The sequence below is a fragment of the Halichoerus grypus genome, chromosome 4 (genome assembly GCF_964656455.1).
Source record: "Halichoerus grypus chromosome 4, mHalGry1.hap1.1, whole genome shotgun sequence".
Lineage (NCBI taxonomy): Eukaryota > Metazoa > Chordata > Mammalia > Carnivora > Phocidae > Halichoerus > Halichoerus grypus.
This window is the reverse complement of record NC_135715.1, coordinates 36296446-36322803: the sequence shown is the minus strand read 5'-3', so window position 1 is coordinate 36322803 and position 26358 is coordinate 36296446. Positions and strand designations below refer to the sequence as shown.

At 34.5% G+C, this 26358-nt stretch overlaps 1 protein-coding gene and 1 non-coding gene across 3 annotated transcripts in view; both read right to left on the bottom strand.

Annotated features, from left to right (window-relative positions):
- Positions 1-26358, bottom strand: part of KLHL1 (kelch like family member 1) — a 359488-nt gene that overhangs the window by 167182 nt on the left and 165948 nt on the right. The window lies entirely within an intron of this gene.
- On the bottom strand, positions 15325-15431 carry LOC118554077 (U6 spliceosomal RNA). The gene has a single exon (XR_004926360.1). It is a non-coding gene; the product is annotated as a U6 spliceosomal RNA (small nuclear RNA).

Below are 26358 nucleotides of genomic sequence, written 5' to 3'. Positions count from 1 at the left end.
GCTCTCAACATTCAGGTACACGCATTACTTATGCCATGGACATGAGCTATCTTCTTTCCTTAGCCATCTCAGTGTTACAGTGGGCCCATAAAAAGATGACCATGATAGCAAAGATAGAAATTATACACAGGTCAACAAAGCTGATCTAGTTGTATCATAGCTAATTCCTAATATGGCACAATTCTTTGGAGAAGACAAGCTATCTGGTGGAAAAGTGGATTATAGATCCACTTCTACATTGCAGGAAGCAGACATTCATAATTTCTGGAGTTGACACATGCTCTGGACATAGGTTTACATCTTTGGCTCCTCAGCACCATCCAGTGTCTTGGAGAATTCCTGATCCAGTTATACAGTATGACTGACAGAAGTATGACTGACAAAGTTTCCTTAGAAAAAAGGAACCTATTTTATGGCAAAGGCAATACAACGATGGGCTCCTGAACATGAGATTCATTGGTCTTACCATATCCCCTATAAATATCTGGCATGAAGAATGGTAGAACAGCATCTCCAAGGCTTGGATAAAGCACCAGCCTTGGGCATAGCATCATGCATGGTTGGCGTATGGTACTCCACAATACAGTATATGCATTAAATCAATGCTGATATTTAATTCTGCATCCCCACTTGTCAGAATTCATGGGTTAGGGGGATAAAAAAAAATTGGGATTAGCGTCTCTCACTGTTACTCCCAGTATCTCACTTGTGAATGTGTTTTACTTCTCTACAACTTTAGGATTTGTTAGGCAAGAGATCCTAGGTCCTAGTGGAGGGGGTACTTCTGCCCCCTGAGTAGACAAGGTAAGTTTCACTGAACGAGAATGTGGGATTACTGACTGGCTAAGCAGAGCTGGCTAACACAATTTTGAAGAGAGAGAGAGAGAGAGAAATAATGCAGTGATACAAATTTTGTATTCTGAAAACAGAAGAAGTGTTGGCAGATAATTTTTTCCCATTTATCCCCTTGATGGACAGATCTGAGCCACAGTGGGGTTCCACATGGTCTGTTTGGAAGACACTTCTCATTACTAAACTACCCATTGTGTTTGAACCCACTGTGAACAGCTCACAAATGTACTAACTGATATTTACTTTCCCTCTTTCCTAGCCTACTTTCCCTTTTCTCCTCAATTTTGCAACCCTGAGATTGTATATCCCAATAAAACCTTGGCCTATTAGTTTTGTGCTGGATTCTGCTTTCTAGGGAAAACAAAGATCTTTTCTCTTTGAAGTGAGGTAATTAAGCAGTAATCCGAATATCACCATAAACACAAACCAGAAACTCACGGATTGTATTTGTCAGACAGTTACTGAAACCCAAGTTCAGCTGCCCATTGCTAGAAAGGACAATACTCAAGAGACACGTTTTGATTGGAAAGGTATATGAGCTTTATTCAGGAGGCTGGCCACCTGGGGAGAAGGTGGGTTCTTGTCTAAAGGCCAACTCCCCAGATTTTTAAAGACGTTTAATCAGGTAAAGGAGTGCAGTGGTCTGTAACATTACCTGATTAAGTGCAGACTCAATGATGTCAGCTATAGGGTTATTTCAGTGCTTGGAGGTTGTGCAAGAAGTTCTAGTTCCTTGGTACCTGGGGTGGGGGTGGGGGAGGGTTGTGCAAGAAGATCTGGTTCTTTGGTACCCAGGGGTTGTGCAAGAGAACTGTTCTTTCTGCAAAGAGGGGCAAGGTCTACAGATGTACAAAGGGAGGTCAGTAAAGTCATTTGTGTAACCTTAAAAAAGAAAAACATTTTGCTAAAAGATTGCTGGGCTAATCAGAAAGCTAAGGGTGTAGAAGCTTCAAACAGACATGCTGGCCTCTGTGGCCTAGGAACATTCTGGTCCTTTATTCCCCAAGGCCAGTGATCTGCAAATCTCAAAGAAAGTAAATTAGTTCTGTTACAGATCAGGTCTTAAGTCAGCCAGCGAGGAGGGCGTAAGACCAGCCACAGTGCTGTTACAGGACACTGTGTATGCAAACAGGTGACTAGAAAGGAAATGACATTTACAGAGTATTATTACATAGGGAAACTGCTTAAGTTATTTCATATTATGATGTTTTCAGTCTCATATTTTAATGCCTAATTGTGAAGACAGAAATAAATGAAAAAATGCACCATTTGAAAAATGGCAGGAGCAATATAATAATATTAATGTAGCTAATATTTATTTTACTGTGACAGGCACTTTACTCATATTATCTTACTTGGTCTTCTTTATGTGCATAAGTAATGAGGCTCATAGAGATTAGGAGATTTATCCAAGGATACATACCTAGATTAGTGGTTAATTTAAACCTAGAATCGGGTATCTTTAAACCGGTCCCCTTTGTGCTTAACTTTGTTTGGGATGGGATTATATTATCAAGGACTAGGGTAGGTAGATAAATTTCCATGAATGAGCTGGCCAATAAATTAAACATATAATGAAGAGTTACAGAAAAGTTACAAAAAATTTGAAAGCCAGAAATATATATGATATGCTTGGAGGACAATGACATTCCTTGTCAAGGATAAACAGATGGCATATTTGGGGAGAGTGAAAGAAAACAAAGTAGAGTGAACAGAGTGGAATTAGGTGCAAGAGGTTGAATGCCAGCCTAAATGTGGACATCAGTTTGCAGTCTGGTTGCCAAATACATCAATGATGCTTTTGGCAGAAATGAAGATGTTCAAGAAAGACTTAACATCTGTTAAAGTACAAAGGGTTTTTACAAGACTCATCGCTTTTGAAGTAATATGGCATAATATATGGGAACTGTTTAGCAGGAAGCTAGAAATAGAAGTTCATGAAGTGGTAAGTTTTGGACAGGCAGGACCCGGAGTCATTACAATTGGTAGACAGTCGAAGATCTTTTATAGTTTGGCCAACATGGCTGATTTAAGGAAAAGGGAAGAAAAGAAGATATTCATGAAACAAAGAAGACAAGCAAAAGAAAATTTTAAAGCCAGTTGAATCAATACACTGAAAAATATTGAAAGTTGAAGGAGAATGAAAACAGAACAAACCTGGGGCACCTGGGAGCTCAGTTGGTTAAGCGTCTGCCTTCGGCTCAGGTCATGATCTTGGGATCCTGGAATTGAGCCCAGAGTAGGGCTCCCTGCTCATCAGGGAGCTTGCTTCTCTCTCTCCCTCTGCCCCTCCCCCCGCTTGTGCTCTCTCTCGCTCTCGCTCAAATAACTAAATAAAATCTTAAAAAAAGAAAGAAAGAAAACAGAACAAATCCATAGATTTGCAGTTAGTGTCCTTAAAGGCACTTTTCAGCCAAGTGGTGGGTGTAGAAGCTTCATGGTAAGAATTTAAAGGCCTAATACTGAATTTAGTGCTGGCAGAAGCAGAACACTATGTGGAGAGAACGATAGTGCTAGAAAGTGAGAATTCAATACCCTGGTTTTACAATACACATTTTTTTTTTTCTTAAAGATAAGACCCATCTACTTGACTAAATTCTTGATAATTATCTCAAACCTGGAACAGCTTGGGTGTTTAACATGTATATTTTTTAGAATCAATACTTGTTTGAGCCTCTTGCAAAGTAGAGGGAGGAGTCTGCTGGGGAGAAACTGAATACAATCATAAGAAGAGACCTCAAATGGGGGTAAGTAGAAAACAGAAGCAAATGAGATCATTAAAAAAAACAAAAACAAAATGTTTCACATAAGAGTGATAGTGATAATTTTAACCAAAACTTCAAAAAACAAACTTGTCAGTATTTCAAAATGAATCCTTGGGAGCGCCTGGGTGGCTCAGTTGGTTGCACATCCGGCTTTTGATTTCGGCTAGGGTTGTGGTCTTGGGGTCGTCAGATTGGCCCACAGAGGATTCTGCTCTCGGTGCTGAGTCTGCTTGTTCCTCTCCCTACCCCCGATTGTGCACTCTCTCTCTCGAATAAATAAATAAAATCTTTAAAAGTAAATAAATAAATAACTAAAAAAAATGAATCTTTGAACATTAGTTCTGAGATTTTATTACTGGACACCTGTAGAATTCCAAAAGATGGAGAGTAAATAAAAATGGAAAGTACACTGACCAACAGAGAAATAAAATGGAAAGAGCACCTATAATCCAAGAAACACAGTATTAAAGAAAATACGGATTAAAATATTCAACTGAACCCTGGTGGGCTTGTATCAAAGATCATGATATTATTTCTTACATTTTTCATGCATATTTAAAGGAATGCTTACTACTTTCTGTGATGAGCACCAGTGCTGCATGGAAGTGCTGAATCACTATATTGTACTCCTAAAACTAATATTACACTGTATGTTAACTAACTGGAATTTAAATAAAAACTTGAAAAAAAAATAGAATGTTTATTTTATGCCCTATATATTTAAAGAGACATGCTGGAAATTATCAGGAAATGCCATGTTTAATTTAGTTTTTATAAAAGAAATATAACTGCTATATGGTTTTATGTTGATATGTAAAACAGAGGTTTTTTACTTTTAAGGTGAACACTAAAAAAAACCTCTATAAAAGATTTATGAAAATAATTTTATATGCATTATTTCATGAGAAAAATTCATTAAGGTTAGAGGTTGAAACTTTGCTGAAGTCAAGAAATATGAAAGTAGAAGAATCCCTTACAAAGTTACCTTGTTTAAATTTTATGAGTCTCAACCAGGGTATTATTAGGCAGAGCTGAAATGATCATGATGAAGATTCTCACTTGAGACTAATAGGATCTGAATATTAGAAGAAATGTAGATGTATTTCGCCTAGATTCATATTGTGCAAACCTTTCTTCAATATCCTGATAAGTATCCAACATTCCTCATCCCCTTCATCAAAAGGAACTTTCCACCAGCTGAAGGAGCTGACACCGACTATTGCAAAAATCTCTAAACTGAATTCAGATCATTTTCCATGCATCATATTCCTATTGGTCCTGGTACTATATGAGGACAGAACTCCATACGATAATTAAGTAACTCACAGTTTACACATATTATTCTCACAATGGCTCTAAAAAGTAGAAACCTCTTTGGCCATCCATGTTTGCTTTTTGGGGACACTCAAGCACAGAGAGTAAAATATTCTAAATTTACACAGCTTGTGGTTGAGAAGGGCTTCACAGGGTTTTCATTCTGGCTCCAGGATTCACACTTAATCACTAAGTCATGTTGTCTCTCGGTATGGTTTAAATAAAATGCTGCTAAACTATTTTGAATTTGTATCAATTATCATAATACAATTTCTTTAATTTGGGCGCAGGGAGATTTCCCACCAATAGTTTATAGTTAATCTCTTCTTTATGATAGCTCTCACAGCTATTGTGCAGTTTCTGCAATAATGGAATGTCTTACTAAAATAACTAGAAAAAAGAAAACTGACTATCTCATGGTTATCCAGAAAAAGAAAATGAGTGAACAATTAAAAGGATTTTTCTTACATTCTTCCTATGTTGAGTAAATTCAATTTGTTCCCTACCTCTAAACCACATAAAACACATAAAACAATCATCTGGGTTGGTTCAGTTTCAAGTTTGTTTATTGTTCATCAGACGTCTCCAAGCAAAAATCTTGCCTAATGCCACAGAATGTGAATATAATCTAGAGGTTGATTTTTTCAAGTGTGCTGTGCAGATAATGTGTTTACTGGTAGTAACAATGTTGATAATATGGCAGTGCTATTTGATTTTCATAAATTTTAATCACTATCCTTTAATTTTTAACTTAGTTTTTAAAATCGCCTGTGAAGGAGAGCACATGCACTGTAACTTGGCAGTGATCTTTCTTCAGTTTTTGTTCTAAATTGGCCAAATGCTGGAACTGGTTAGATATCATTTGTAGTTATTAATATTGAAAATTGAATATGGTGATTCCTCTCTATCATTTATTTAAAAGCATTTATTGATTATTCACTCTGTGACAGGACTCTGTTAAAAAGTAATAAGCCCTTGATTTCAATTGGCCTAGCCCATACAAAAGTCTCAGATTCCTGCTGATTAACTCTATGTCATTTGAGATGGTTGCAACTATGATGAACTTAGGATTTCATACTTTATATTTTTAAGATATTGAATATATTATTTAGTACTCAACTTGGTGAGGTAACTAGTATAATTACTCCTTTTAATAGGTGAGAAAAGTGAGTCACAAAAGATTTCTTGCCTTAAACAGTTTTCTAAAATGCTTATATTAAAAATCCAGGGCTCCTGGGTGGCTTGGCAGCTAAGCTCCAAGTCTTGGTTTCAGTTCAGGTCATGATCTCAGGGTCATGGGATCAAGCCCTGCATGGGGCTCCATCAATGTGGAGTCTGCTTGGGATTCTCTCTCTCTGCCCCTCCTGCTGCTCTGCTCTCCTCCTGTACACACTCTTTCTCTCTCTCTCAAATAAATAAATAAAATCTTTAACAACAACAACAAAATCCAGGCAGTCTCCTTGCAAAGTCCATGTTCTTAATCAAATGCTAGCTATCTCTTTGCCAAAATAATCACTGATAAATTGTTGGGAGTAGAACACTGCCATAAGTTAACTCCAAGTTTTACAAATTTACACTATCACAGCAACCCAGAAGATCATTTAACTTTATTGCCATATTAATTCATTAATGCCCCCAGATTAACTCTGTGTACCAAAATCTCCCAAGGAACTAAAATAACTGGCATAAGAATCTTGATGGCTTCACATAGTGAATTTTTAATATGTAAATACACTACATGTTTTCCTTCCTTCTTAACATCCCATGAGAACTGCCACTTATTAAGCAGTCACCAAGGTTCCACAGGACTCACCTAATAAGTTATTTGACAAGACTGGACATTTTAGTTACAGAAATGAGGCTATTTCTGTGACTCAAGATTCCTGGGGGAACTTTTATTATCTAAAAATCATCACGAGAGCCATGGTGCCTGTTTTTTATTTTATTCAGTGGGTCAAGGAATAAGGGACTCACAGAGTGATTGACAGGGACATTTGTGAGAAAAAATCTTCATGTTTTTATTGCCCCTTCAAGACCAAATTAATCAATGTATGACCAATTTAATTAATGAAATTAATATGCAGGAAAATAGGGCTACAATGAAACACTTATAGGTAATCATCTTATAGTGATGATATTTTGGGTGGTTTCTTTTTTTTTATTATTTTTTTTTATTTTTAAAGATTTTATTTATTTATTTGAGAGAGAGAGAATGAGAGACAGAGAGCACGAGAGGGAAGAGGGCAGAGGGAGAAGCAGACCCCCTGCGGAGCAGGGAGCCCGATGTGGGACTCGATCCCAGGACTCCAGGATCATGACCTGAGCCGAAGGCAGTCGCTTAACCAACTGAGCCACCCAGGCGCCCTTGGGTGGTTTCTTTTTATTATTTTTGCTTAGTTTTAGATTTTCTAAATTTCCTGGAATTAGTATTTTTTAATAATGAGAAAAAATTGTAAACTTCAAGTTATAATTTTATAGCCTTAATCTTGGATACAAAACCCTTCTAAAATATGGTTTAGTTTTTATTCATTCATCCTCTTGGTACTGCAATAGAATGCTAACAAAAGAGGTAAAATTTCTATCCTGATTTTCATAAATGATACTTTCTTCATTTGTAATGAAAATTCATTCGATTGTAGTTGTTACATATACTTTGGACACCTTACTCCATCTTATCAAGTCTACCTAAAATAGTATAACTCTTGATGGACTATATATATATATATATATATATAAAATTTATTTTTTAAAAGATTTTATTTATTTATTTGACAGAGAGACAGACAGCGAGAGAGGGAACACAAGCAGGGGGAGTGGGAGAGGAAGAAGCAAGCCTCCTGCCGAGCAGGGAGCCCAATGTGGGGCTCTATCCGAGGACCCTGGGTTCATGACCCGAGCCGAAGGCAGATGCTTAATGACTGAGCCACCCAGGTGCCCCTATATATTTCATTTAGATTTTAGATTATATTAGTAAGCTTTCTCGGTTGGTAAGAAAATTACCATATTACCACATTTTTAAATAATCTGTCTTATTCTAAAAGAAATGAGTTTATTGTTCAAATTTAAACATTTATTTTCACATTCATAACACTACCTTTGAACTTTCCCTTAAATCTCAGAAGTATAAATTATCTTTGCAAACTCTAGCATATATTTGTTCATAAAGCTTTGGTGTAATCTTTGACTCATTAAGCAAACAAACAAATAAAACAGTTGACTGGTTGGCAGTGTAGGCCATTGATGACTAACATTTGTGGGCAATGATCAATAAGGCAATTTTGAATATTTACCTGATTACTCTTCTTTTAAAAAATATTTTTTAAAAATTTGACCTTTTGAAGTATTAAATAAGTGTATCATTTTACATAGACTCATGATGAATCCCAAAGCTACAAGTAGGTCCACTATATTGGCAATTCAAATACCATGAGCAGTGTTGACACTTGTATTGCAAGCTTTCAAAATGGCAAACACCTATGGTAATGTTCTCAACAGAAGATATTTGCATTATTTCTTCTATTTACACAGTAATTGTATTCTTCAAAAAAAATCCCTGGGAATACTTAATTCATATAAAATACTAAAAATATTTTGTGTTTATATGTAAATTTTACTCTTAGTTTCAAATAATTCTGAATAGTTGATCCACTCACATTAATGCTTGGTTAGACATTTGAAAGTCATGGGTGGAAATGGACAATTTTCCAGTGTGTACAATTAACAATGTTGCAAGAAAGTTGCAATGTAGATAATACAGTTCTCTGGGAAAAAATGGAGAGGATAAAGAAAGTGGATATGACCAGAAACCTGCTGATTTGATGAAATAGAGACCATTAAAAGAGTGTTTAAGGGCCTTGAAAGGAGTTGGGGCTTTATACTGAAGGGAATGGAAAACCAATTCATAGAATTCCCAGGTTTTTCATAGAAAGATTATAATAGCAGGATGCAGGATAGATTATAATAAAGAATTTGTTCCTTGGGCAGTTATCCTTTCTTTCTATGATCTGATTCAACATTTCAGTCAAAAGCAGAAAAATTACATAGTTTATTTATTCCCTAAGTTTAATATGGGAAGAATTTGAGAAAAATGTGAAAAAACTTTCACTAAAATAAAAATTCTTTGTTGACAAATAAAATGAAATATATATTATATACAATATATGAGTTATTACATCTTTTCAACAAGTATAACTTGTTTAATTACACAATGACCAAAAGAAATGCATATTCATTACACTAGCTGATTTAGACATCAATTTCCAAAGGTATAGGGGATGTTGGTTTATATTATCTTTGTTTCCACTGGCAAATAAAGGCTGAACAATATAATAAGTGAATTCCTATTTATCAATATTTCTTCCAAATTGATCAAATAATGTAGAGTTGATTACAGTATTTTGTCTATCATATTACAAGTGATATTTTTCTTTTTTTAGACTATGTTTTCTCTCCACATTAAAAATATCACTTAAAATAATCTTAAATATTAATGTATTGACATGATACATATAGCTAAAAGTACTCATTCTATTTAAGGTAAATCCTGGCTCCTAAGTATGGCTTCAACTAAATTATGACAACTAATTATCTACTTTCATTATATATAAGTAATATTATATAACTACATAATACAATGATATATTAAAAGGGGGAATATTTCACTGGATGTTCAAAAGAGAGAGAGAGAGAGAAGGAAAAGGAAAGAAAAGAGGAATAAAACTGCAAGTTAGATGCTTACTTGTCATATTTCAGCCCAGAGGAAATCTTAACTGCCTCTAATTTATGGCAGAACTTGTGCAAAATAAGCACACCTTGAGATGCACAGAGAATTTATTCAAAATGGGATCTATATCCACATAAATAATGTTTCTGGAGTGAAAATATAACCCAGTTGTAAAATATTTCACATAGTATTATTCCAAAGAATTTTCTTTCAAAATTACAATATAAGGGAGGTTAAACAGGAAATATGTCCAGTAAAGAAAAGAAAGGTCACAAAATATATACAAAACGACATCATTATTAAAATAGAACATATTCAGACTTCGCAGTCATTATTGTTGGAGAAAGTTAAAAAAAAAAAACTTATCTTGAAGTCCAGATGTTTTCTCATTACTGTCAAAATGTTTTCCCAATAGTTTATTAAATATCAATGACATAGATAATAAAAATGTTCCTATTCATTCCATGAATGACATTGTGTGTCTTGGAAATAATTTCTAGAATTTTTTAATGGAATAGAAGTCCCTATATTTTAATACACAACTACATAATGAGGATAAAACACAAAATTGCATTATAAAGCCCTCTGAGTTTATGAAAGACATTTTATAAAGCTAGTAAAAACAATGTAATAAATCCAGAAGTTATCAGTAATTAATATGTTACTATATTCTTTCTATCCATTGCTATTGGTCTTCTTTCTTTTTCTTTTGTTTTCTTTCCTTTTTCCCAAGCCTCTTATGAGGCATTAAATCAACTGTGAAATCTTTCTTAAGTTCCTTAGTCAAGAGTCCCCTCCTTTGTGGTCTCCAAATAGTCTGGCCAATCCCACCGCACTGAAAACTTTTCCTGCTAGAAATATATTGTCATATTTAACATTGTCTCACCATCTCTAACAAAGATGCCTGGAAGCTTTTAAAATATATTTACTGGACTACCTTGGCCTCCAAAATTTAATAGTGTTTCATAAATTTCCAGTGTTTGCAAACCACATAATGAATGGCCAATATACCACAAAGAATTTCATACTAAGTTTGATACAGAAGTAAGGAATAACACAGCAGAGATAAAGGGCTCAATAAACAAAATGACAAACAAGACTGATGGAATGAATAGCAGGCTGGAAGAAGCAGAGGAACAAATTAATGATCTAGAAGACAGAGCAAGTAATCAAGCTGAACATAATAGAGAAAAAAGAATTATGCAAAATGAGAATAGACTTAGGGAGCTCAGGGACTCCATCAAATGTAATAACATTCACATTATAGGAGTCCTGGAAGAAGAGAGAAAAGGGGGCAGAAAATTTATTTGAAGAGATAATAGCTGAAAACTTCCCTAATCTGGGGAAGGTTACAGATATCCAGACCCAGGAGACCCAGAGAACCTCCGACAAAATCAACAAAAGTAGATCCACACCAAGACATATTATAATTAAAATGGCAAAATATAATGATAAAGAAAGAAAATTTAAAAACATTGAGATGGAAGAAGACAGTTACATATAAGGGAAACCCCCATAAGACTATCAGGAGGTTTTTAGCGGAAACTTTCAAAGCCCAAGACAGTGGCATGATATATTCAAATTGCTGAATGCGAAAAATCTGTAGTCAAATACTCTACCCTGCAATAGAAGGAGAGATAAAGAGTTTCCCAGACCAACAGAAACTAAAGGAGTTCATGACCACTAAACTAGCTCTGCAAGAAATATTAAGGGGGACTCAATGGAAAGGAAAGACCAAAAGTGACAGTATGAAAGTAAGAAACACAAAGCTGTGAAAAAATGAATATTTTTGTAAAATACCAGTCAAGGAACTCACAAAATAATAGAATGTAAAATATGACACCATATACCTAAAACGTGGGGAGCAGAAGAATAAAGAATGGTTTCAAACTTAAGCGACCATCAACTTAATATAGACTGCTATATGGGGAACATATTATATACAAACCGAATGCTAACCACAAATCAAAACCCACTAATAAGTATGCAAAAAGTAAAGAGAAAGTAATCCAAATATTTCACTAAAGAAAACCAGCAAACCACAAAAGAGAGAAATACAAGAAAGGATCAGAGAAAATCTTCAAAAACCACCACAAAACAGGTATAAAATGGCAATAAAGACGTATCTAGCAATAACTAAGTTTGGAGTATAATTTTGTCATGCTCTCTTCTTCTCTTTCTGTATAAGTATATATTCACTCACACACCTATACTCGGGCATACAAATACATGTATATACACAGACACATATATACACAAAACCATTTTTCTGCTATATATTGTTTTCTGCAAAGTTTTTGTTTTATTTTTCCTTTGGTATGACATTACGTCCCAGATATCTTTTGATGTCAGTAAATTATCCTTCTATCACATTTTGGTAGCAGCATAGCACTATATTTTACTTCACAAGTGAGGCTTATAGATAGCTTAGGTAGTCATTTCAGTGACTTACTTTACTAAAATATCTGAAGTGTACTTTATTGTCTAACATCTGTACTTACACACGTATTTCCATAGCACTGATTCCTAAAACTGAGATTGATTTGCTGTGGGGCACCCCGTACTTGCTATTTTAACCAGTATGGCCAAATTGCTTCCAGAATTTACATTCTTAACAACAATTATTGAAATACTGTATTTTACTTCACCTTCCCAATGACTGTTATTAGACTTAAATTTTATTGATTTATTTTTGATAACCTTATAGGAGAAAAATAAAGTAGCATGTTTGCTCTAATCTTCATTTAATTGTCACTAAAGTTTAGTACTATGGCTTTCTGGGTTTTTATGTTTTGCCACATTTTTAAATTGGTTCACTCATTTTTTTTAAATAACTTGTAAATCTGGTTCATATTATGAAGAGTAATCTTTTTTAATTAAATGTTTTAAATATTTTCTCCCAAAATGCTACTTGTATTTTGTCCCATACAGCATGGAGTTTTATATACACTATTTATTTTTGACTGGCCGTGAAATTGAATGTTGTATGAGGAAGAAACAAAGTAAACGACTTGTTTATTTATTTGTTTACCTTCCTTGCTTTGCTAGCACTTCACAAAAAGATATCTTTGTACAGTCACTTTATGTCAGCTAATTGCAGATATTCTTGATAACTGGACTCCTTTAATGAAACCACAAACCTAATATAGTTTAGAGTCAACCACAACAATACAATGTAATTAAAGGTCAGGCTCAACTGGACTTAGTGTCTAATCTCATCAGGTGCTTTCTGCCTCTGTAACATTTCTGAAATCCTCCTTTCTAAGAGTCTAAGTGCAGCCATCTCCTAAAGAGATTATTGTGGTGGCCTACAACAATTCTCCCTTCTAGGGTGCCCTTCCTCCAATCGATTAACTACATTCTCCTCTCTTGTCTCAGTAAGACACAGTTCGTAGAATTCTCATACCTAAAAGCTTTCAAAATCTCCCGTTCAATTATAGGAGAAATATTCAAGTTATTATTATGATAACAGAATCCCTTCAGAGATGATCATCTACCAATTTTCCAGCTTTTTATTTGACATTATTTCTCACATACTCCATAATCAAACATACAAACTATTCACAATTCTGAGCAATATTTTGTTCCTCTATGAACTTTTGGAAATACAACTTCTGTGTCTTAGTAATATGTACCTGAACTATAGAATCGGAAGAAATGGCCAAACTTGCCTTGCACCATCATGGGCTAAGTTGGCATTTTGCCCCAAAAGTAGCAAGTATCTGAGGCTTGGATATTCTATTCTTCAATGTTACACTCAATGAAACGAGCTCTGAAAAAAAAAAAAAAAATGAAAAGAGCTCTGGAAAGTTTATTCCTTTTCTATACTAAGTAAAATATTCTTTCAAAGCATCTGCATATCTTACATACAATATTTATGTCCTTCACTTATTTGTAAGGTTTGTTGTTGTTGTTACAGATGATGATGATGATGATGATGATAATTACTATCAAAAGGAAACATGTTATCAATGGAACAGAATAGAGAGCCCAGAAATGGACCCTCAACTATATGGTCAACTAATCTTTGACAAAGCAGGAAAGAATGTCCAATGGAAAAAAGACAGTCTCTTCAACAAATGGTGTTGGGAAAATTGGACAGCCACATGCAGAAGAATGAAACTGGACCATTTCCTTACACCACACACAAAAATAGACTCCAAATGGTTGAAAGACCTCAATGTGAGACAGGAGTCCATCAAAATCCTAAAGGAGAACACAGGCAGCAACCTCTTCGACCTCAGCCGCAGCAACTTCTTCCTAGAAACATCGCCAAAGGCAAGGGAAGCAAGGGCAAAAATGAACTATTGGGACTTCATCAAGATAAAAAGCTTTTGCAAAGCAAAGGAAACAGTCAACAAAACCAAAAGACAACTGACAGAATGGGAGAAGATATTTGCAAATGACATATCAGATAAAGGGCTAGTATCCAAAATCTATAAAGAACTCATCAAACTCAACACCAAAAGAACAAAGAATCCAATCAAGAAATGGGCAGAAGACATGAACAGACATTTTTCCAAAGAAGACATCCAAATGGCCAACAGACACATGAAAAAGTGTTCAATATCACTCGGCATCAGGGAAATCCAAATCAAAACCTCAATGAGATACCACCTCACACCAGTCAGAATGGCTAAAATTAACAAGTCAGGAAATGACAGATGTTGGCGGGGATGCGGAGAAAGGGGAACCCTCCTACACTGTTGGTGGGAATGCAAGCTGGTGCAGCCACTCTGGAAAACAGTATGGAGGTTCCTCAAAAAGTTGAAAATAGAGCTACCATATGATCCAGCAATTGCACTACTGGGTATTTACCCCAAAGATACAAAAGTAGGGACCCGAAAGGCTACGTGCACCCCGATGTTTATAGCAGCAATGTCCACAATAGCCAAACTGTGGAAAGAGCCAAGATGTCCACCAACAGATGAATGGATAAAGAAGATGTGGTATATATATACAATGGAATATTATGCAGCCATCAAAAGGAATAAGATCTTGCCATTTGCAACGACGTGGATGGAACTGGAGGGTATTATGCTGAGCGAAATAAGTCAAACAGAGAAAGACATGTATCATATGACCTCACTGATATGAGGAATTCTTAATCTCAGGAAACAAACTGAGGGTTGCTGGAGTGGGGGGTGGGGTGGGAGGGATGGGGTGACTGGGTGATGGACACTGGGGAGGGTATGTGTTCTGGTAAGCGCTGTGAATTGTGCAAGACTGTTGAATCTCAGATCTGTACCTCTGAAACAAATAATGCAATATATGTTAAGAAAGAAAAAAAGAAGAAGAAGAATGTAGCAGGAGGGGAAGAATGAAGGGGGGGAAATCGGAGGGGGAGAAGAACCATGAGACACAATGGACTCTGAAAAACAAACTGAGGGTTCTAGAGGGGAGGGGGTTGGGAGGATGGGTTAGCCTGGTGATGGGTATTGAGAAGGGCACGTTCTGCATGGAGCACTGGGTGTTATGCACAAACAATGAATCATGGAACACTATATCTAAAACTAATGATGTAATGTATGGGGATTAACATAACAATAAAAAAATTTATTAAAAAAAAAAAAAAAGGAAACATGTTTATCTAGTATCTGGGACTGATACGTGTCCAGAACAGATGCTGCCAATTTTCCTTAACTGATTCCTCTTTTTTTTTTTTTTTTTTTAAATATGGAACGCTTCATAAATTTGCATGTCATCCTTGCATGGGGGACATGTTTATCTTCTCTGTATCGTTCCAATTTTAGTATGTGTGCTGCCCAAGCAAGCACTGATTCCTCTTTTTTTAACTGACATAATTTGAATTCTATCCATGGCCTTTAAACTGGTTGGTTAGATTGTTGATTTGTGGTTTTTTGTTCAGCTGTGAAGTTGCTTGAGTGGAAAAGATAAATAAGACAGGTGGCAGAAAAATGCATACTGGGTACATTAGTGACACCAATTTTCTCTACAAATAGTTGGAATCCCCAATCACACAGCCAAGGCCAGCTCTGCAGGAGGGTCTAATAGTAAGTTCAGGGGAATGTCTGAGACTTCAACCCAGTCTGGGTACCCAGAGCAAACCAGGGCAGCCTGAGGCAATCTTCAGAGCCCACTGTCCAAAACAATGTACTCAGATATTTCTGTTCTCTATTTGGCCCTGCCTCATCTTAATTTTGTTACAGTGGTATAAAGAGGCATATCTGTTAAGTTTAGGTTACAATTGGTCCAAAAAAAAAAAAAAAAAAGTTGAATATGTTTCTTTCAGTTCTGCTTCTTCCATTATTTTAGCTTAGCTGATGGAACAAAAGTGGGGTGCCCTCATTTTTCTTATGGCCTAGCCATGTCCTTTCATACCTCCAAAATAGAATCCACTTTTTCACACAACTCGCCTGCTGGTATAATGATAGAAACTAAAGATATATGTCAAATTGATGCTTCCCTTTTACATTGGACCTAATTTTTACTTGGTTTGGCAGCTTTTTTCTTCAGAGTTTACATCATGAGTTATTATAATTCACTAGCTCAATGCAGATGAACTTTCTTCTTTGTTCTGTGTTTTTCCATTCATTTGGAGAGTTGTGAAAGGAGTTATGAAAACAGTGCTTACTATCTTTACCAGAATTCCCATTCATTTAAAATGTATGTGAACTTGTCTATCTCTAAACTTTGGAAGACAGTAAGTGAATCCTAGGTTAACCCCACTGTAACAAAATTAAGAAAGTAAATAAATGCTTAAAGACATAAAGCATTAGTCCATTTGTAATTTACAGTGTTATTTTAACAGATATTCAGGCCGAACCCAATGACATGGGTATAATGAAAGTGACATTCCTAAATTAATGTCACCATGAAGGATTAGGCAACGTTACTTCACGCATATAAGAAAGTAAAAGGGAGTGAAAAATTAATGTAAAAATATCTTTTGGTTGAAAAAATTTAAGAAAGTTAAATTGATGAGTAATATAGCAAGGCGTAAATAGGTTATCTTGGGTATTTGTGTTGTTTTGACATGTTCTTAGAAAATATTAGATTTTACATAAATTTATGACTGTCTTGAGCTCTTTATTTTATGGAGATGTATACAGATATGCCTCTTTATACCAAACATAATCACAGAACAAAGCGTAACAGTGAATGAAAAAAATTCTTGTTCATTGAATTTTTCATTCACAAATGTTCTTAGAAGAAAAAGAGAGAGGTCAGCAAACATAACTGTTCACATATTATCTCTGACACAAAACCGCTCACAAACATTAATTCTGCTCTGTATGCACTCATAAAGTAAAGGTTGCACATGAAATAAACAGGAACATTAAATATACAAATACATAAGCAGTCATAAATGTTAACCCCTATCCTATTTTAGCATATTCATAAGTCTATTTCTGCATAACAATTAATGCCTCATGCTGTTTCAGCACCAACTTAGCAGATAATGAGACTTCTGTATGTGAAAATGTAAATGATTTTACTGACCAAGTAACAGGGGACATATATTTCTTTTCCATAAGAAAATCTAGCCAGTAAAGAACTAAAGCAGGGTTGCAATTGCAATAATTTTCTTTGGAATAAATTAAAAACCTCTTTCTTTAGTAAAAAGAAACATTATCAAACACCTTACTAGAAATCTGATAAGATAAAGTTATACAGCAGGTCAAGTCACTTTTATTGTCGGCAACATGATTTATAATGCATGTGTCTTGTAGGACGTCTATTAAGGCAGATATAATCTTATAATCCCCATCCATCAATGTGAGTGCAATAATAGGGTTCTATTCAGCAGATCTGTCTTGCACAGCAATATCTTAGGTGTTTCAAATGAGCATTTGCTACATAAATATTATTGTATACACACTGAGAGTTGAATTAATCGAGGCTTAAAATTATTTCTGAAACTCTTTCATAGTATTCCAAATGCATGCAACAGATCTCTCTTAAAGTTCTGTCCTCTCTATTTGATGAAACTTGGTCATTTCAAACTCAGTGTGAAGCCAGCCTCTAAATCCTAACCCTGTTCCTATTCTTCCCTTTTCTCAAATATTGTGTGGGATTTTATTCCCCTTTTTTCCTTATTCATAAGCTTAGTCTATTATTTGTTCATTTGCCTGATCATTCAATCAAAACAATATATTTTTTCAAGTTGTAGGTGAGGTAGACCAGTAGATTCTAACTTTTAAAAAAACTCATGTCTCATGGAGATTAGGAATAAATAATACACATAAAATGTAGTAAGTTCTACAACCGATGTAAGGACAAGGTTATATGAAAGCATAGTAAAAGTTTTCAGGGTGGCTAGGAGATATGTAAGGGAACATTTAAGTTATATTTTAGGGTTGAAAATTAAGTTAAAATTTTGAGAACACATGCAGGAAGAGTAAAAGGCTTAGGTAGAAGGAGAATAGTGTGTAAGGACACAGAGTGATGAAGTATCACGGAATGGTGTGGAGCTGTAAGTATTGAGTATGGCAGGGTAGCAGAGGTCCAGGGAAATCTGGTAATATGGCTGGAAAAGTAGGTAGGCACCAGATTATAAAATCACTGTATGCTAACAGTTTATACTTATTACTGGGGAAACCACTAAAGAATGTTTAGCTGCCGATAGATTTAACCACATTTGGATTTAAGGAAATTAGCCACCTAACTTAAGAAAATTAAATAATAAAATGTTATTTTTACTCCACTGAAAACTATGACTTAAGCAATTTTTATAAAGGTCGACAACAGGGCACCTGGGTGGCTCAGTTGGTTAAGCATCTGCCTTCAGCTCAGGTCATGATCTCAGGGTCCTGGGATGGAGCCCTGCATCTGGATCCCTGGTCAGGGAAGAGTCTGCTTCTCCCTCCTCCTTTGCCCCTCCCCCTGCACGTGCTCTCTGTCTCTTTCTCTCTCTCTCAAATAAATAAATAAAATCTTAAAAAAAAAAAAAGCTCGAGAACAAGCACAACTAAAAAATATATACATTTAGGGATACATACAGGTGTGGTAAATACATTACAAAGAACACATGTATTGAAAACACAAAATTCTTACTATCCTCAAAGAATAATGTTTACCATTGAGGGAACAACAGGTAGAAAGGATTTCATGGAGTGCACAGGTAGAAGTGTACTTAAGAAGTTTGATTTTTAAGTTAGGTACCACTATGGTGGAAAGTTATTTGAGTATTATACTTTATAATATTAATATATATTCTAAGTTTCAAATTTTATAAAATAAACTGCTTAAAATGAATAAACATTTACAAATAAAATATTTGAAAACATTACAAATAAATTTCAAATATTACATTATAAAGTATTTTTAAATGAATTAGATGGGGAGAAAAAGAAATAGAAGCTAATTCAACATCTCAGGTAAGAACAGATGAGAGATTTAACAGAGTAGTGAACTCTAGGCAAAAGGGAAGAAATCAGGTTCAGTCAATGGTAAGAGAGAAAGGAAAACAGTAATGAAGGCGGCCTCAAAATTCAAGGTTAGAGGCACTCTAAAGAAGAAAGTGTTCATTAGGGTCTAACACTGCAGAAAATTGGGACAGAAAAGTACAACTGGATTTTCAAACTGTGGGGGTCACTGGTCCATTTGGCCATAGCTTTCCTATGCCTTAGTGGAGACTGAATCCATAGTGCAATGCGGATTCAAGAATTTCTACTTCGGAGTTGCTTAGAGGTGGTGATCTGGTTTGGAGGGCAGGTGCTAGGGTTCTTGTGTTGATATTGTGATTATAGGAAAACTTGAAATTTTTCAGTGTCAACTACAGATCAAAAAATTTACATTGTTAAGATGCTTTTATTTACACTTACATTGCTTTTTAAAATGCCAGTTTTTGAACAGAATCATCATCATCATCATCATCATCATTGTTAGGGCTATTATATTGCTCTTTGAGGTGATTTTAGGAAGTGTTGATGGGAAGAGAGATTCTCTTTTGGCACTAAAATAGTTGAAGAGGAATCAGGAAATAAGATGGAGAGTTAGTGAGAGACAATATAGTGCAATGGTTAAAGTTATAGACTTAGAAGCTAGTTCCTCTAATCTGAATTCTGGCTCATATACTCAGAACGAGTACAGTTCAGTGAGTTAATTAACTTTTCTTTGCCTCAGTTTCTTTGACTGTAAAGATACTACCTATCTCAAAGCATTGCTAGGATTAAAATAGTTAATATATAATACTTAGAATATTATCTGTCTTATAGTAATCTGTTCTAATTCTTAATATTATTTTGGTGAAATTGTGAAGAAACTGTAATTGCTTGTCCTTTCTGCTCTCTATGTAGCTAAGAAATATTATGCAACACTTGTAAATAAGATACATGGATGACTGTATATCATTTTAATGTTATATTGGAACATGAAAGTCACCATTGAAGAATTATTTAATTTTCTAGGAGAATATACATTTGTTTGATTTACCGTTTCTATTGATTAGAGCTTAAGCTCTGTGAAATTACATATTAACTGGCAGAATAATGATAGTTGCAAATAATTTCTGCCTGTGGAAAAGAGAAACAATAATGCTTAAAGTTCAATGCCTTGTAGGACATTAACTGGCTTTGTCTTTAACTTTGCAAGTTTATTTCGGCATTCTTATTCTTAGTGACTTTGGTCTCTTTAAACTAGTTTACCACCCTGCTGATACTCTCATTCATAAGAAAAATTATATGGCATGTGCTCAATATATATTTGTGTGACTCATGATTTTTTGTTTGTATTAGCATTATGTTTTAACTTTGGAAAATGTTTGTTTATAAGTCACTTTTACCTATTTCCCCATCTTATATAGTAGTAGTAAGCCAGTATAAAATAAGGTTCAATAAGAAATTTAGTGGTGTTGAAAGGATACAATCCTTATCTGGATATGGAAATATCATTATAATATTTGGGGAGCTTATTTCTTATATATTAGGAATAGTCAAGCTGCCCCAATTACTCAGGTAACCATTGCTTCTATATTTTGTTCCAAAATATGAAGGCCTGGGGGACTTAACATGCCCTAAAGCTTTAACATCTTTCTACAGCTTGCTGTCCTCTTTATGCCTATTGAAACATTCAGGGCTCCCATTTTTTTCTGTCTAGATCAAAAGGAACCTTATCACTATGAATTTGTTTAGTATTGGCATGCAGCAAGTTTTCTTTCTCTCTCCTGCTAAGGTATTTTTGAATGATGATACCAGATGAAACCCAGATCAAACAAGCCTACTAAATTTCTTTCTGGATTTATTTTGTAGACTGCCTATTCTCCATTAGACAGTATGTCTTAAGTTATGGGTGTATAGTGGAGAGAAAGAATGAGGAACAGGTGGATAGAGGATAAACAAATATTCCTTAATTCCCAAGTACCCTGAAAATCCCTCAAAGTGTAATCTACAGCCAAACTCGAGCTTCCATCATTATTTAAAGGCCTCAGTGCCAACTAAGCTGAGTCATCTCCTTCTCATAATTATTACAGTAACTTTAAGATTATACTGCAGAGTGGATGGTGAGGGAGAAGTGAAAATAAAGAAAAACATTTTGGTTAGATTGTATCAGTGCAAAAAAAAAAAAAAGACAATTTATAAAAGAAGGCATTTAACAGGAAAAAGTTCTAATAATAATAGAGGAGGGTTGAGATCAAGAAGTGGAAGAATTAGTCTTGAATAGTTGGAGCAACACCTGCTCTTCTAAGATTAGAAGTAAACCGAGGTGTGTTGATAAAAATATAATGATGCCTTTCATTAGCCTTGCACTTTATACTTCTTTTTTTTTAAGATTTTATTTATTTATTTGAGAGAGAGAATCAGAGAGCACAAGCAAGATGAGCAGGACAGGGAGAAGCAGGCTCCCTGACGAGCAGGGAGCCCGATGCGGGGCTCGATCCCCGGACCCTGAGATCATGACCGGAGCTGAAGGCAGCTGCTTAACCCTCTGAGCCACCCAGGCACCCCCGTGCTTTATACTTCCTAAAATATTTTACATATATAGTCCATGTTTGACATTGATTACATTATCCCACATTATTTACTTAAATTAAGGCAAAAATATGTACTTTCTCCAATCATGTTTTTAAAAATCAGTTTTGAAAAGTTATCTTCATCTTTGGATAATATATTTTTTAAGTAAAACCTAAGGCAGTGATACATAGTGGTTAATACTTGTGCTGTATATTAGAATTCAATATCTACAATTCATTAGCTGGGTGGCTTTGGGCAAGACATTTAATCTTGTATCTTGGTTTTCTCATCTACAAAATGAGAACAATAGTTTTACCTATCTCACAGGGATGTTTCACTAATGCATGTAAAGCCATTTGTGCCAAGCCCAGAGAAAGTCTCTAATACATAAAGAACTTTTATAACTCAACAATAAGAACAGAAGAGAGATTTCTCCAAAGAAGATGTAAAAATATCTAATAAGTACATGAAAAGCTGTGGAATTTCATTAGGATTGGAGAAATGCAAATCAAAACAAGTTATCACTTCACAACCACAAGGTGGCTATAATTAAGAAGAAAGTTAATAAAAAATTATTGGCAAGGATATAGAGAAATTGAAATTTTAGACACTCTTGTAGGGAATGTGAAATGGGTGCGGCTACTCTGAAAAACAATCTGCTAGGTCTTTAGAATCTTTAACATAGATACTATACAACCACTTCATTTCTGGTTACCTTTCCAAAAAAATGAAAATATTATGTCCACACAAAAACTTGTATATGAATGTTCATAGTAGGATTATTCATAATGGCTCCAAAGTGTAAACAATTCAAATGTCCATCAGAGGATGAATAGATACAGAAAATGGGGTTCTATGTGGTGTAATATTATTTGGTAATAAAAAGAAATAAAGTACTAGCATATGCTATAACAAGAATGAATCTTGAAAATGTTATACCAAGCAAAAAGAAGCCAGTCTCAAAAGTCCACATACTGCATGATTTAAATGGGGAGTGGGTTACTATTAATAGATACTGGGTTTCTTTATAAAGTGATGGAAATGTTTGAAAACTGATTATAGTGATGGAGGTACAATTCTGTGAATATACTAAAAAGCATTGAGTTGTACACTTTAAATCGGTGAATTGTATGGTTGGTGAATTATTACCTCAATAATGTTGTTTTTATAAAACATAAAACACTTGGAAGCAGGAAAATGTTTACTCATTCTTCCATAATTATTTGTTGATCCCCTACCGTTATCAGATAATGTTCTACTTGTAGTGACACTAAGGTTTTATTACTTAATGATAAAATGGCACTTATCCACCTTATCTAGAAATGCATTCACAGCTCATGGAATTTCAGATTTAACAAGATATTTGGAAAATCATAAGGCTGCAAGGGACCACATGGGACTAGTATGATTGCAAATAAACTACATCATCTTACAGTTAATGAGAGAGATCTCGAGTGAATTGCTCAAAGACACACAGTTTTATTAAACAGTTAAAAAGCTGAGTCTTATAATTTTCAGCGCATTTTTTTTCTTATACTTTACCTTCTTTTTGTGTCTAAGAAGTGTTGAAATCTCACACACCTTCAGCAATTAGGATATAATGGAATTGGAAACAAACTAGTTAAAAAATGAGATTGTTGGCCAAAATCAAAGCAGCACTGATGGGAACATATTCTGGATAAAATAAACAAACAAATAAAGAGTGCAGCTTAGACTTTTACCAAATGTTTTAAAGAGAGACTTGAGAAATTATCTAGTTTACTCATTTGTTTCTAAGATTTATTTATTTATTATAGAGAAAGAGTTAGCAAGCGGGGGATGGGGGAGGTGCAGAGGGGGAGAGAAAGAGAGAGAGAGATCGAATCCTGAAGCAGGTTCCCTGCTAATTTTGGAGCCCAACACAGGGCTCGATCCCAGCACCCAGAGACCATGACCTGAGCCAAAATCAAGAGTTGGCCACTTAACCAACTGGGCCACCTGGGTGTCTATCTATCTAGTAAGAATTATTTCTGCAATATCTGTGCCAGGATTTGGACCATTTTTTTCCTTAATCTCAAAGGTGTTCTGTTATCTCATAAATTATTTTAAAAATGAGCATCAAGAGAAAAAAAATGAGCTTCAAGGAATGTCAAAAATTCTAAGATATTATTAATTAAAATTTTAGGTTACAACATTTAATGTTAGAAATATGATATGCTAATATCATATTTGTACAAAATCTTATTATTTAGTCATAGTGTAGATTAAAACAATAATAGCAATAAAAACTAATATTTGGAGGGAATTATGTACCTTTCAAAATCTAATTTGATATACATCATATTGGCTTTTAAAAATAAGATAAAGGGCACTGTATATTATGATAAAGTTTTTTGTTCTTTGGTCAATAAGATAAACCTATTTTCTACTAACATTTGATATTGGAGAATACCATTGAATGAAGAGCTGATGGTTGGGTCATGTTATTCTGTTCACCCAAGCTGATTCTTGGAGTTGGTAAGTTTTTCATCTATTGATCTATCAGAAAAGTTATTTTATTTTGGCCTGGAACCTGAGGCTCCGTTGATTCCTATCTCTGTTGTCTAGACTACTAAAGATATATTTACTTGGGGAAGTTTATAGATCTTGAAGTTGTTTGTCTTAAGTTATGTTTATTACCAAGTTTTATTTGCACTAAGCTGGAATACATCACTCATATTTCTGGCTTCTTGAAATAAAATAAAGCAATAATTCTCAGGGCATTTTATGACTTCAAAAGTAAAAGAAAAGAGTGTCAATTTACTATGACGAATTTCAAGTGAGTTCATCCAACTGTTCACTTTTGGTTCTAAATGATCTAGTAAAATAATATTCTTTCCTAAGTCAAATGATGCTTCAGTCTGCTGACAACAAAACCATCACAAATCACTAAAGGCTTCTTACCTGTGGAAGCACACCATTCAAACGCACACTGCATCACTGAGTACTTAAAAACCAAGCTTTAGAGTCTTTGAGAAAAGTTGGGATTTTCAAGTTTTCAGTATTTAATAACATCCTTCCCCATAATCCTTCTGAATAATTGAGAAAAAGGCACTTGCCAAAGAGGAGAAAAGTGTATTACTGTATTCTACAGTGGTATCTGTCAGAGCATATGACAAAACCAACTTTACTAATGAAGATGATGTCCTAATTGTTGTCTATATTTTATTTATGCCTTTTCTAGTTGTGTGTCAAATTTATAAAAGTTTAAGATGTAGAAGTTAATATGATAATGATGATCATAATATAAATACATATGTATATGATCTGTGGAAAGTGAAGATTTTTAAAACAATGTAAACTAGGGTTATAGAGTTTACTACTTAAAAATCTAACCTTTCTTCTGGATTAATATATGCAGTCAGTGTTCCTAAAGATGTCTATTTGTGCATGTAAATTTATGCATATATGTCTTAATCAGCAACTATATATAATAAAACCTAATTTTAACTTCATCAATTTTCTTCTAGTTCAATTGCAATATATTTATTTGAAAAGTATCTTCTACATTTTATGCTATCCTGTCTCCTCATCATTTCGTTATCCTCATTTATTCCTATCCATTACCAGAAGTAAAAATAGAAACACTACTTTATAATTGATAATCAGCTTATTTTCCTTTCAAAAAAAAAAAAAAACTGGAGAAGAAACTGAATCCCATCTCTATCCATATATTTGGAAATCTCTTCATGTTCTTTTAACTTTAGATCCAATTAAAATGCAAATTGCCTTTAACAATTGCTTAGAATAGTATAATATCTGGTTGGAAACTTTATTCGGACTTTAATAAATCTGCTTAGATTTAGTATCAATGAAATAGTCCATTTTGCTTTGAAAGTCAACTCTTCATTATTTCGAAGAAAACCTTTTCACTGATTGTAAATTTTATAACTCTAATATCATTAAAATATCTTTTTTTATGTTGCTCAAATAAATATCACCTTACATAAAAAGAGAAAAGAATAGTTATAAGTGGTTATTGGGATAAAGCCCACCCCCTTAAATGTATTGTTTATTGAATTTACTTATTGAAGTCAGGATCTGAATTCCATTCTTCAGAACTTTCTGATTTCTGCTTACTATTATCCAGTGACTTTTAATTATGATGTGCTGTTCTATATGATCTGCAATCATATATGAAAATAGGATACATTTGCCCTACTATTAATTTTTTTGTATGTGCCCTTTGTGTTGAACAAAACATTTTATATTTATTTTACATATTTATACCTTGATAGCATAGTGACCTTCAATAAAAACTGATTTTATTTTATTTATTATTATTATTATTTATTTATTTATTTATTTTAGAGATTGTGAGCAGGGGGGAGGAGCAGACGGAGATGGGAAGACAGACAATCTTCAGCAGGCTCCAGACCCAGGCCAGAGCATGATTCAGGGCTCAATCTTACTAATATTTTTGAGTATTTCAAATGAAAGTTATTCTTATTTAAAATCAGTTTGGGGGCCCCTGTGTGGCTCAGTTGGTGAGCATCTGACTCTTGATTTTGGCTCAGGTCATGATCTCAGGGTCATGAGATGGAGCCCAAGTGGGGTTCTCAGCGGGGAGTCTACTTGAGTATTCTCTCTCTACCTCTCCCTCTGCCCCTCCCCCTGCTTGCATGCTCTCTCTGTCTAAATAAAAATACATAAAAATCTTTAAAAAAAAAGAAATACTCAAAAATATTAAATATAGATCTTGATTATGAAATGAATCCACTAAAAACTTAAAAATATACACACATCATACATGGTATATGTTACCTGTTGA